The sequence below is a fragment of the Actinia tenebrosa genome, unplaced genomic scaffold (assembly GCF_029948245.1).
Source record: "Actinia tenebrosa isolate PJP-AT-01 unplaced genomic scaffold, QUT_ActTen_1.0 PGA_scaffold10__47_contigs__length_13832649, whole genome shotgun sequence".
Classification (NCBI taxonomy): domain Eukaryota; kingdom Metazoa; phylum Cnidaria; class Anthozoa; order Actiniaria; family Actiniidae; genus Actinia; species Actinia tenebrosa.
Genome location: NW_028292570.1, coordinates 13772287 through 13784224, shown reverse-complemented (window position 1 = coordinate 13784224; position 11938 = coordinate 13772287).

Genomic DNA, 11938 nt, shown 5'->3' with positions numbered 1-11938 from the left:
CACTGTTACCCCGCAAGTTTTAAAGGATTGGGGGATTGTAAGGAGTATTATGACCGCTACGGACATCCAGACTCACAGTTCTTTCGTGTGTCCTTAGACGGCAGCTATGACGCCCCAGCTACGGGGTTTGTAAGATTAACCTCATGGAAGTTAGCAAAGGGCTTACATCCCATAATTTACGCGTGGTATGGGAAGCACCTGCAGGAGAAAGAATGGATACCGGTGCCCCTATTGAAGTTCTTTGAAGAGCGCAAACTTTTAAAATACACAGCGCATGAAGCCATACTTTGTCACCGCGCCTTTACGCAATGGCTCCCAGAACACAACCCCACAGCACGCGTTGTCATAGGTAAATTCACGCAGGGCGCAAAAGAAGGAGAAAAACATATGCAGCGACGCCTGATAACAGACGAAGGCGAACTAAGCTTCCTTATAAAGCGCGCACATGATGAAGGAACAATGGTGTCTGTAGAGAAATGGGATTACCTTGTAGATGATAAACTACGCAAATGGAATGCACTGTGTTACTACCAAGATCACAGACCGCAATATTACCATTTACGCGCCAGTATGTTAGCATATGCGCACATTAACCTTCTTGCGATGCTGCTACGGTTCGACAAAGAGGACATACCACGTGTAGCCACGGATTCCCTGTACGTAAAGCCCGAAGTGTTAGAAAAGATGCAGGAGTTCTACACCGAAGACGAGTTAGCGGAAAGTGGTCAATGGCGCGTTAAAGACGAAGAGATAAAAGCCTGGAGAGAACGTGTGGAATATCATGGTGGACACACAAAAGGCGCCATTACCCCCACAGAAGAGCCATTACCGTTAGTTACGGACCCCATTTCCTACCAACGCTTCTCTTACCTTTACGGAACGGGTGGTAGTGGTAAGACCACCAGGGTTTTGGAACTCTTTCCAAAGATAAAGGTGTTAACTCCTACGCATCGTTTGGAAAGGGAATTAACGGAGATGGGTTACGACGCGCAAACCTACCACAGCTTCTTTCGCTGGAATGGCCAAAAGTGGGTACCGGAGGCAGTACACGACATACCTCCGGTGATACTTTGGGATGAGATTTGCACCGTTCCCTTGGAAATACTGCAGGAGTTCGTAGACTTCCTAAAAGGGAAATGCCAGGTGATATTTGCTGGGGATCCATGCCAACCTCCTCCAATAGCCGGAGAAATGCCCCACGAATGGTTAAAAGGAATGGTAGACCACTGTGAAGAAATCAACACCGACTACCGCAGTAAAGACCAAGTACGTAAATTAAAGGCGGAATTAAGGGGCCTTAGCGACGCGGAACAAAACAAGATACTACGTAAGCACATACGAGCGAAGAAATACGAGGACTTCCTTTACGCATGGCATCCAAAGGATTTGGTGCTAAGCAGCAAGCGCGCAGCACAGGCCCGCATACAGAAGGACCTGTTCGAAATACACCAGGAGCGCTTTCCTGGTCATTTGGTGCCTGTTTGTTATAAACCCCACGATACCCGCATGCAAAAAAGAGACGTCTGGGTACCTGGTACCGACGTGCAACTGCAAAATGCGGTAACGCATGATAAAGCCTGGGTACCCATAGAAAAGGTGGAAAAAATAACCTCCCATCCAGACTGGCGCTTGGGCTATTGCATGACAGTCCACAGCGCGCAAGGGCTTACCATAAGAGAAACCTTATGGATCATAGACCAGCGGCTGTGTTGGAGCAACCTTATTTACACCGCTGTAAGCCGTGTGGAGTACGCAAAACAGCTGAAAAGAGCCTGGGGGCCGCAACTGCGTTACGATAAGACGCCAGAAGATATAGCAAAGGAGAACATTGCTAAGAAACTCCTTCGCTACAAAAGACACGACGAAGAAAAAAATATGACGTTCGACCTATGCGTGGACGACGTCTATAAGAAAGGGGCGCGGTGTGCAAAGTGTAACATACCTCTACTATGGAGGTTTGACCCAAATGACGATCAGCAGTTCTCCGTGGATCGCATAAATAATAAACGCGGCCATTGCAGAGGTAACGTAAGACTGACATGCCTAGAGTTTAATCGGGCGCGCGGTGCTGCACTACTCTGAGTCTTTGGGGACCATGAGCAGCTCTTCCTTGACAAATCCACGACTTGGGCCATTTAGGTAATACAACACAGGTTGCCCTTCCTTGGTGACGGACTTCGAAATCTCATACGTTTCCAGGGACCAGTTAGGATCCGTTGCTCTCTTACTGCCACCTTCGAGTTTCCCCGGCTGATAGAGGTATCTGACCACTATGTCGCGGGGGAGCTTTTTTTCCTTCAGTCCGACCGCCCTCGAACTTCTGACGTAGGACTTGTGCTCCACGTGTTTCTTTTTTATGGCGTCCCTGGGTTTCATTCCCGTAGCCCTGGCCGCCTCGTTGTTCAAAGCCGCGACGACCTGGGGGAGCCTCTGAGTCCATTCCCTGTTGCGTTTGGAGGGATCTTCCAGCTCTTTCCAATACTGGTACCCAAAGAGACGCTCGGCCAGGGTCTTATTGAATCTTTCGACGATGCTCTGACCCCTGTGGTACTCTGCCTCGGCTCTCCTAATTTTAGTGCTGTGGTCTTTCAGGGTCTTAGTAACCACGCCCATGAACTCTGTCCCCGCATCCACTTGCAGCAGCTTAGGCCATTTCAAAACGCGCTTATAAATCCTACCTAGGGCTTCTGCGACTTCCCCAGAATCCTTGCTGGTTATGGGTTCGGCGTCCTTGTATCTGCTTGCGATATCGACTACGGTCAAAGCGTATCTATAGGTCTTTCTTCTCACCTTGTCGTGCGGTAAGAAAAGCAAATCCGCCTGATGAACTTCATTGGGGGCATTTACGGTAAAGCTGGGCCTGGGAATGTACTTAGGCACGGGAGGATAAACCTGCCAGAGGGTTTGTTTTCTTAGCCAGTTCTTAGCCGTTTCATCTGATACCCTGGCCGCGGTCGCGAGTTTCTTGATAGCTGACGCTCCTTTCCAATAGCCTTCGGGCCCATAGTAAATCCTTTTGAGTTTGTCCTCTACGCGACCCATTATATAAATTTGATTCAAGCGAAGGATAGGACGAGATTGATCTTACGTCCGTTAAAATCCACCGTCTTTCCGTCCACTTTAATGGTGATGTTTATGCTTTCTACCAAATTAGACAAATCATAGCTTAAAGAAATGGGAGTGTATTCTACCAGGTCAAATGGATTACCCTTAGGTAGGAATTTGGACATAAGAGAAGACTTTTCTCCATTGTTGTAACTATGGACTAAATCGCAATAGACTTCGTAAGAGGATGCGACTTTCCATTTCACAGGTATGGCTGTGTTGGTAATCGTCTTGCCTGAGGCACATAATAAAGATCCCAATGGGTCAGACTTTCCAAAAGTCATTGAATAATTTGACATATTATGTTTGAGGGTCATTTCGTGCGGCAATCCTGTGGTGAGAGTATAACCGTGTTTTGCTAATTCCTTGGCCAGTGTGATTGGTGTATAATGTCCATCGGGCAGCAATACGGCTTGATAGTTAGATCCTCCTGTATGCTCAGTGACTATGCCCCTAATCAGGTTATACCAAGAATTGTACAAAGAGCAACTTATGAGCCGAACCTTATGGGCTTTAATGGGGGGATTCAAGTAAGTGGTAAAGTTATTTTTATCGCTTTCCAAAAAGACGATCATTATATTAGATACGCCAAAGCCACGCCTCCCGCCAGCCCTGCGACTCCTACAAAGACCAATTCATTGTCTTTTTGTTTCTTAGAAGGCTGGTAGTAATTCTTGAACTGAGGCTTTCTCATTCTAAAGTCGGGGTGCGCCTGCGCATAGAGCTTAAAGGCGTAGTCTGTGTTTTCGAAGTTCTTATCCGCCTGCATTTTGTCTTGGTAGTTCTTATCCAACCAATCCCTGTAAGCTTGTCTTTTTTCATTCCAAGCCGCCACGTCCCTTTGATATTTCTCCAGCGCTAAGTCGTGCCTCTTCCTTTCGGCGTTAGATTCTGCGTTTCTATCACCGCTAACTAATTTATCCAGATATCTACCACCATAATTAGCTCCAGTGAATGCTAAAGCTGCAATAACTCCGCCTGCGACTAAGCTAACCATTATATGTTAGGCAGGTACTTTTCCTTCTGTAGGTAATTTCTTAGCATGATAGCCCCGCATACGGCAGCGGTCATCTTAGCAAAGTTACTCAGATTTTTACTTGGGTCCTCAGTAAGGTCCTCCTTTAGGACTTTCTTACCTACCCAGCCAATACCGGCGATGATGGAGGTTGTGATAGCAGCTTCTTGGACGGCGTCAATCAATTTGGTTGACATTATATTACAAAGCGAGAAGACGTCCTAATCCATTTCTGGAATTCTACATTTCCTTACCGGGGGCTCTTCCCTGCGTATAACGGGGGGCGCCTTAAATTCCGCCTTTCGTGATGCCCGCCATTGAAAGTAAAGGCTTCCAGCGGCAATAGCCACGCCCAAACCGCCAATGATGTAGCCAGGATTAATAAAGGATTCCTCTTCTCTTTCCTCCACCTTTTCTTCTTTTTTGGCTTTGTTCTTCCTGTTCATCTCCGCGAGCTTCTTTCCGGCAGCGACTCTGCCTGGAGATTTAGCCTTGGTAATCTTCTGCTCGGGCTGCTCTACCTCTGGTTCACTCATTTATATCTAAGGACTTGAAGGACTTGATAAGTACTTAAGGATGACTTGACTAAGTACTTGAGGCGACCTGGGTAATTCCCGCGAATGACTTGACTAAGTACTTGAGGCGACTTGATCAGGTACCTCAGCAAGTGCCGCCTGGAAGACCTTTTCAACGTCCCTGTCCTTCTTGAAGTCCTTCCAAGACACCAGTACCTCCTTCAAGTCGACGTGCTGAGCTACGTGCAAGGCCGCAGAGGCGACTGCCATGAACTTACCGCACTTCAAAGACAACCACCCGCAGGTTATCTTAAGTTCTTGGGATATGACATAGTCATCTCTTATGTCCTTCTGGAGTTGCTCCACGTCGTCTATGGGCAGCGCAAGTCCAAGGAGCTTGGTGGCAAGTCGGATAGCGGAGTCTGCTACGGCGTCCGTGGTCTTACTTGCAAGGGCAGCCTCGTACCTCTTATGGAACTTCTTGACTTCCTCTTCTGACAACTTATTAACCTGCTCATGGGTAAGTTCCTTGCCTATCATTTCTTTACACTTCCCAGATGACACAAGGATGTTAAGTTGTTCCTTAAGGTTACTTTCATCTAGCTGTGTGGGGACTTCATCTAAGAGCTGCTCAATCTCCATATATGTTAATGGAATACGGAAACCTCAAAGAGAAGATCATCTTGGAATGTTGGTGCGTTTTTAAATGCCGCATGTATTCATGCAACTGTTCCTTGCTTATCTCACCGCCGTAGTCGCTTAAGATGGTTTCCAGGTCACTCCGGCTCGGAGTATAAAATACGACAAGTGAACCTATGTTTTCCCTAAAAGGCTTAGAGACGCTGGTAAGCTGCTGGGAAAGCAACCAAACGCTGATATTGTCGTGTCTGCCGCTGAAAGCGAGTTTAACGAGCTCGGAAGTGCGTCTTTTTACGTCGTCCCCGCAGGCAATGTCATCCAGTATGAGTAAAGTCTGCGTGTCCTTGGGGAATTGCTTATGCCAGAACTTCAAATGGCTGGATAACTCATTAGGGTCCAAAATATCCACAAAGAAGTCGTCATCTTTCACTCCTATGCCCGTCCAGGTGCGGTTATTCACGTAGGTGGGGCATAAAAGCACTATGTAGTCAAATCGGTATCTAAAGGGTCCTAATAGCTGCTCCACGACGAATTGGGTCTTTCCGCAGCCGGTGGGTCCTACTATCAGAGCGTTACAAGGAATATGGTTCGGATCCATTATATATACGATGGACCCAGTGGAAGCAGTAAGAAGGATTGCCGCCGACGCAAAAGATAAAAGAGACACCATAGAAATGCAAAGGGAGGAGATCGATCGGCTGCGGGAGCGTGTGCAGGAATTGTATGATGAAATGTGCGGTCTGAAGCGCGCAGAACGGTTTGGTGCGCTTTTGACGATGGTCGGTTGGGCAAAAGAAAGCGTTAAGGACTTTATGCGATATCCGCTGTAGAGCTGTTTAAAAGACACTTCAGAATGTTAAGTGTATGGTTGTTAAATTGTTAAGGATGTCTGCACGTGCTGTTTAAAAGACACTTCAGAATGTTGAGTATAAGGTTGTTAAATTGTTAAGGATGTCTGCACGTGCTGTTTAAAAGACACTTCAGAATGTTGAGTATAAGGTTGTTAAATTGTTAAAGTTGTGTGTATGCTGCTTAAAAAGACACTTCAGAATGTTGAGTATAAGGTTGTTAAATTGTTAAAGTTGTGCGTGTGCTGCTTAAAAAGACACTTCAGAATGTTGAGTATAAGGTTGTTAAATTGTTAAAGTTGTGCGTGTGCTGTTTAAAAGACACCTCAGAATGTTAAAGATAAGGTTGTTAAGGATGTCTTGCATGTTACTTCTAAAAGACACCTAAGAATGTTAAGCGTATGGTTGCCAAATTGTTAAAGATGTATGCATGCTACTTTTAAAAGACACCTCAGAACGTTAAAGATAAGGTTGTTAAAGATGTATGCATGCTACTTTTAAAAGACACCTCAGAATGTTAAAGATAAGGTTGTTAAAGATGTATGCATGCTACTTTTAAAAGACACCTCAGAACGTTAAAGATAAGGTTGTTATATTGTTAAAGATGTGCTGTTTTCATTAAGAATGGGATTTACACAAACCTTATTCTGAGACATCTCTCAAAACAGCATCCTTAACAATTTAACAACCTTATCTTTAACATTCTAAGGTATCTTTTTTTCTTTTAAACAGCATCCTTAACAATTTAACAACCTTATCTTTAACATTCTAAGACATCTTTCAAATGACTCATGCATACATCTTTAACAATTTAACAACCTCATACTTAACATTCTAAGGTGTCTCTTAAAAGACTCATATGAGATATCTTTAACAATTTAACAACCTTATACTTAACATTCTAAGGTGTCTCTTAAAAGACTCATATGAGATATCTTTAACAATTTAACAACCTTATACTTAACATTCTTAGGTGTCTTTTAAAAGACTCATGCAGACATACTTAACAATATGATAACCTTATCTTTAACATTCTGAAGTGTCTTTTAAACGCAGCTGTATGCTCCCGTAGACCTGTTTTAAAAGACACTGCAGAATGTTAACAATAAAGTTAAAAATACGTTATATTGTGCTTAAGATACACTTAAGTATAAATGAACTGTTCAATGTGTAAAAAGGTGTTCAGCACCAAACAAAGACTACAATACCACGTTCGTCGTGGCGTTTGCACAAAGAAACCAATTAGTAAAGTTTGTAAGGATTGTGGTAAAGAATTCAGCACCGTTCAAAAGATGCGACAACATCAAGACAAACGCATTTGTGGGCTTTGCAAGGGCTGTAATAAGGAATTTCCTAACACCTCCGAGCACCTGAAAAGGGGCGTCTGTGAACAAAGCAGACAGTGTAGTTTCTGTAATAAGATACTAAGCAGTCGTCAACGTTTACAGACGCATCGGAAAACACATGAAGTCAACTATCGATTTCTCTTTGGGAGCTACGACTTAGAAGGCGTGGATTGCTACCAATGTGCGGATTTGATGAGTCGCTGCCCGCATAAAGAGGATTACTTAAGGAATCGCATAGATTACCATAAGAAGATAGTCCGTACTTACCCCTCTTTCGAACGCGCAGAAGGCGTTCCGTGGACTAAAAGGGAGTATTGGAGGCAGGAGTGCGACCGTTGTGGTTGCATCAGAGAAGAGGAACATATCTTCAACTGCCTCGACAAATAAACGTCCTTAACAATATAACAACCTTATACTCAACATTCTGAGACCCTTTTAGAATGGGGTTTGCGCAAACCCCATTCTTATTTTTATTATTAAGGATAATGAATAAAAATAAGGACCCCTTTAAAGGTATATGCTAGCCTACGCAGCCGCCTTCTTTGGAGGATTCCTAATCACCCTTTCAATATATGGACTGTATTACGTGCGAACTACCAGCCGATTGCATTACGCCCACTCCTGCACCGCGTAAAAAATACACCTGCCTTCATTGCGGCAAGGTATTTCTTGAAGGATCCCATTGGTGCTCCGCGGAGCAGCGGACTTTAGCAGACATTATGAATGCAGAGGACTCTCAGGCTCATACTTGACTACGTCAAATACCCACCTGCCATCCTTTTTACCATGACTCATAACATGGGTAACATCCTGCCCTTCGATGGCGTACCTTATCCTATCGGGCGCCCAAAGGGTGTATGTTCTTTTTTTATTCTTTAAGACCAAACGCAGGCGGTCCAAGTCTTCGAAGACCACATAATTCTTTATCTCGTAAATCTCCCCCACCTGCAAATCCCTCCAGTGCGTTTGTATGAACTTTAACTCGTTAAACTTATCCTTGTCCATATATTCTATGAAATATCTTTAAGTGTGTTGCCAAAGTCTCCGAGGTTTTAAAGCCCTTACAACACCACCTGCAGGGAATTCGTAGGTGTTCAGCATACGCAGTGATCTCCCTGCAAATGACATCGTAGTCGCTGCCTACGAGCACCTTATAGCCGTTTTCTTCATACCTCTGTAAGAGTAGTTGCTGATCTTCAGATAACCTGCCGTTGCCTTTCGGGGTCTTTAGCTCTATGCAGAATCCACAGTAATGTGTATGCGCATTCAAGATCATTAAGTCGGGTTGACCGCGTTGATATCCTTTCTGCCAGCACTTTATACGTTTGCCATCCGAATCCTGCAGTTCACCTAGACCGGGTGCTAAAAGTATCTTAGGGTAAAACTTGCGGATGTAATCAACGACTTTCTTATGCAGGTCAAATTCATTTTCTATTTTGAATACCAACTTGTTTGGACCGTCAAACCGCCTTTCATACTTACCTGTTTTCCTTAGCGCGGGTAGGACTTCTTCGAAGACCCAATCGCGAAACTTAACGGCTTGGGGTAACTTAGAGCTAAATATCAGTTCATACAAACCTGGCTCAGATATGAACACAGAATGTGGGTGCATAGAAGCGCCCTGTTTTAGGGCCCTTCCTAACTCACTCGACCTTTTCTGGTATTTCTCAGAAACGTGCTCCCTGATTGCGTTTCTCGTTTTTTCATATCCTAATGCAGCTGCCACCTCTTTTCCCTTAAAGTACAAAGTTTCGCCTTGCACTATGCATTGCAGTTTCGTACCGTTGTTTTCAAATATTTGCAGCATTGTATATCTAAGGAATATTTAACCTTAATATGCAACACTTTTAAGTTGGTTCATTTCCACGCTCAGTTGCGCGTCTGAGACGACGAAGACGTAGCAGTTTATCTTGTCGCTGTCGCCCGCGGAGGAGTTCTTGGTGCGCTTGATCTCCAATGTTATACCATCCTGCGTATTTACTAGACGGAGGCCTTGACCATGTAGGTCTTCGTCGTTAATGGTGCGCATATCAATCCACAGCGCATACTTATCCTTAAAGAATTCCTCAGGGTTAATTTGGTCGCCAAACTTGCGCATTGCCTCTCTGTAGACGTCTGCGGGCTTTATTCCCTGCGAATATACTTTGTTTGGAACGCCGTTGATATTCACGCCGACGTTGGTAATGTTGGGGTTGTGGAACGCTTCGGAGTCGCGCTTACCGGCTTCGTAGGGTTTGGCAAACACCAGCATTAACCCCGTGAGACTTCTTCGGGGGAGGTTAATGCTTTGGTTGATAACCTCATCCGTCTTATCCAGGAAGCTGAACGTCTTATACATCACTACGTGGTCGTACAAGAATGCCTTTCCGGAGCTGTATTCCATGCCGGCGCTGCGGGCCAGCTCTTCGCTGTACACGGTTTCGTACTGTAATTCTAGATTAGTGATAGAATAAGGATCAACAGTCCCGCTAATTGCGCTGTCCATGCCTCCAATGACGTTCGTAGTGTCCGCCAAGGTTACTTCAAACTGTAACTCGGATAACTGTCTGGGGTAATACACGCCATGGTTCGTAATTACTTCAAAGTCCAAAGGGATAACGTATTTGGTACCGTACGCAGTTACTACCCTTGTTGCGTCTGCTACTGCGGTTGCTCCGCTGGAGTCAGTAGGCGCCGGGTTGGTGTCGCTGCGAAGCTTACGAAGGATAACGCTTCCGATTCCCTGCTCTATCTTTTGTGCACGGTCAAAGGCCGTCAACCATAAATCTTTGTACGTGGTGTACAGGTCGTACCTATTTAAGTCTAAGAGGGATTCCCCGGCAAACTTGATTCTCATCTTAGAGACGAGGTTCCTACCCACGTTATTGACGGTATAGCGCTTGTCCTTGGTGCTTGGTTGTATTGCTAGGTCAAACCTTAACGCCAGGGTGCCAGGAACCAATACTAGGTTATCCGTTAGGCGGGGAACGCCCACATACAGCGTTTCTCCAGGCTTTGCGCTGCTGGGCGTGAATGTGACCCGATGAAAGGTGCGTTCTGCTTTCAGCCCGCCAACCTGCTTAGGTAATACGTTGGGATTTAACTTTGAGCTTATCATATATAATGGAAGTAGAAGGAACGGATTTTGATCCCCTTACCGAAGAAGGTCAAGTAGACATTAACGACGAAGAATACGAGTCTTTACTTCCTAATGACAACGTAGACGGACGAGGTCTCTTTGAGAAATTGCTGAGCAAGTATGGCGTCAGGGCCCGCGATGCTATGCGTTCCTTAAGAGATAAATTCAAGTCTAAGAACCCCCACACGCCCATTCCAGAATACTTACAAATGGAATCCCTTGGCGTGCGGTCGGACTTAATAGCGGACCTCATCAAGGACCTAAGGGAGCGATACCCAAGCCTAAACCTGGCTCTTTTGGACTTCCAAATAGGAGACAAAGGGCAGGTTCAAGTTAGAGAATCGGGTAGGGAAAAATGGCACAACCTGTATCAAAGGAAGAATTCCCACCTGCTTAACAACCAGCTTCCAAAAGGAGTCACAAATGCGCTGGGAACGCCCAACTTGACGATGCTAAGCACTTTGACTCAAGAGGAAACAAAAGTTGCTCAAAGGGCCTTTATTAGAGGTATTTCGAACCCTGGCTACAAAGATGCCCTCAGATCCGCAATCAGACTGCAAGAGGAGCGCCAGGAAAAACTCAACCAATTAGAGACCGTCAAAGAGGAAAAAAGCAAACAACTTGAAGAACTTCCAAAAGATAGCGACGCGACTGGAGGCTTAATGAGATACTTAGAGGAAAATAAGGGCTGAAAGGGAAAGCACTTAAGAATGAAATACAGGAAAATAACATAACCATCGATGACCTTACGCGACAACTTGAGGACGTAACCAAGGAAGAAGGCGGTCTTACTAGTCGCTTCGAAGCCGTCCAAGAAGAAAACCAAGCATTGCATGAACGTATAGAAGAATTGGAAGACGAATTCATTAAACAAAATGAACTAACTACTAAAAGCCATGCAGACGAAATCGTAGACTTTAGGAATAGACTTCTAAGGCGTTTGGACGAAAAAAGCGACGCAGGAATCAGCTAAGGGGCGTCTAGGCTTTGAATTGAAGCGGCGGAGAGAAGAAGGACCGGGAACTACTAGCGCTTATAGGACCTAAGATATTAATGCGAGTCTGTGACTAGAGAATGGGACAAAGTGATGGTGGAAAAAGGCAGTGGCGGAGGTCGGAGGAACATGCATACGGGCAACTTCGACCAGCCGCGAACCAAAGACTTGGAGTACGATAAAATAGATCTGACAGCGAGTACTATCGAAGGATCAAATCGCCCTGAAGAAGACCAGATTAGAGCACAAGGGAGGCGCAGCCCAAAAGACGTACCAGTAGAACAACCACCTTTACGGATAAGACTTGCGGAATTCGGGAAATTTACAAACGCAACTCGAGGTAAGGAAAAGGAGCTGG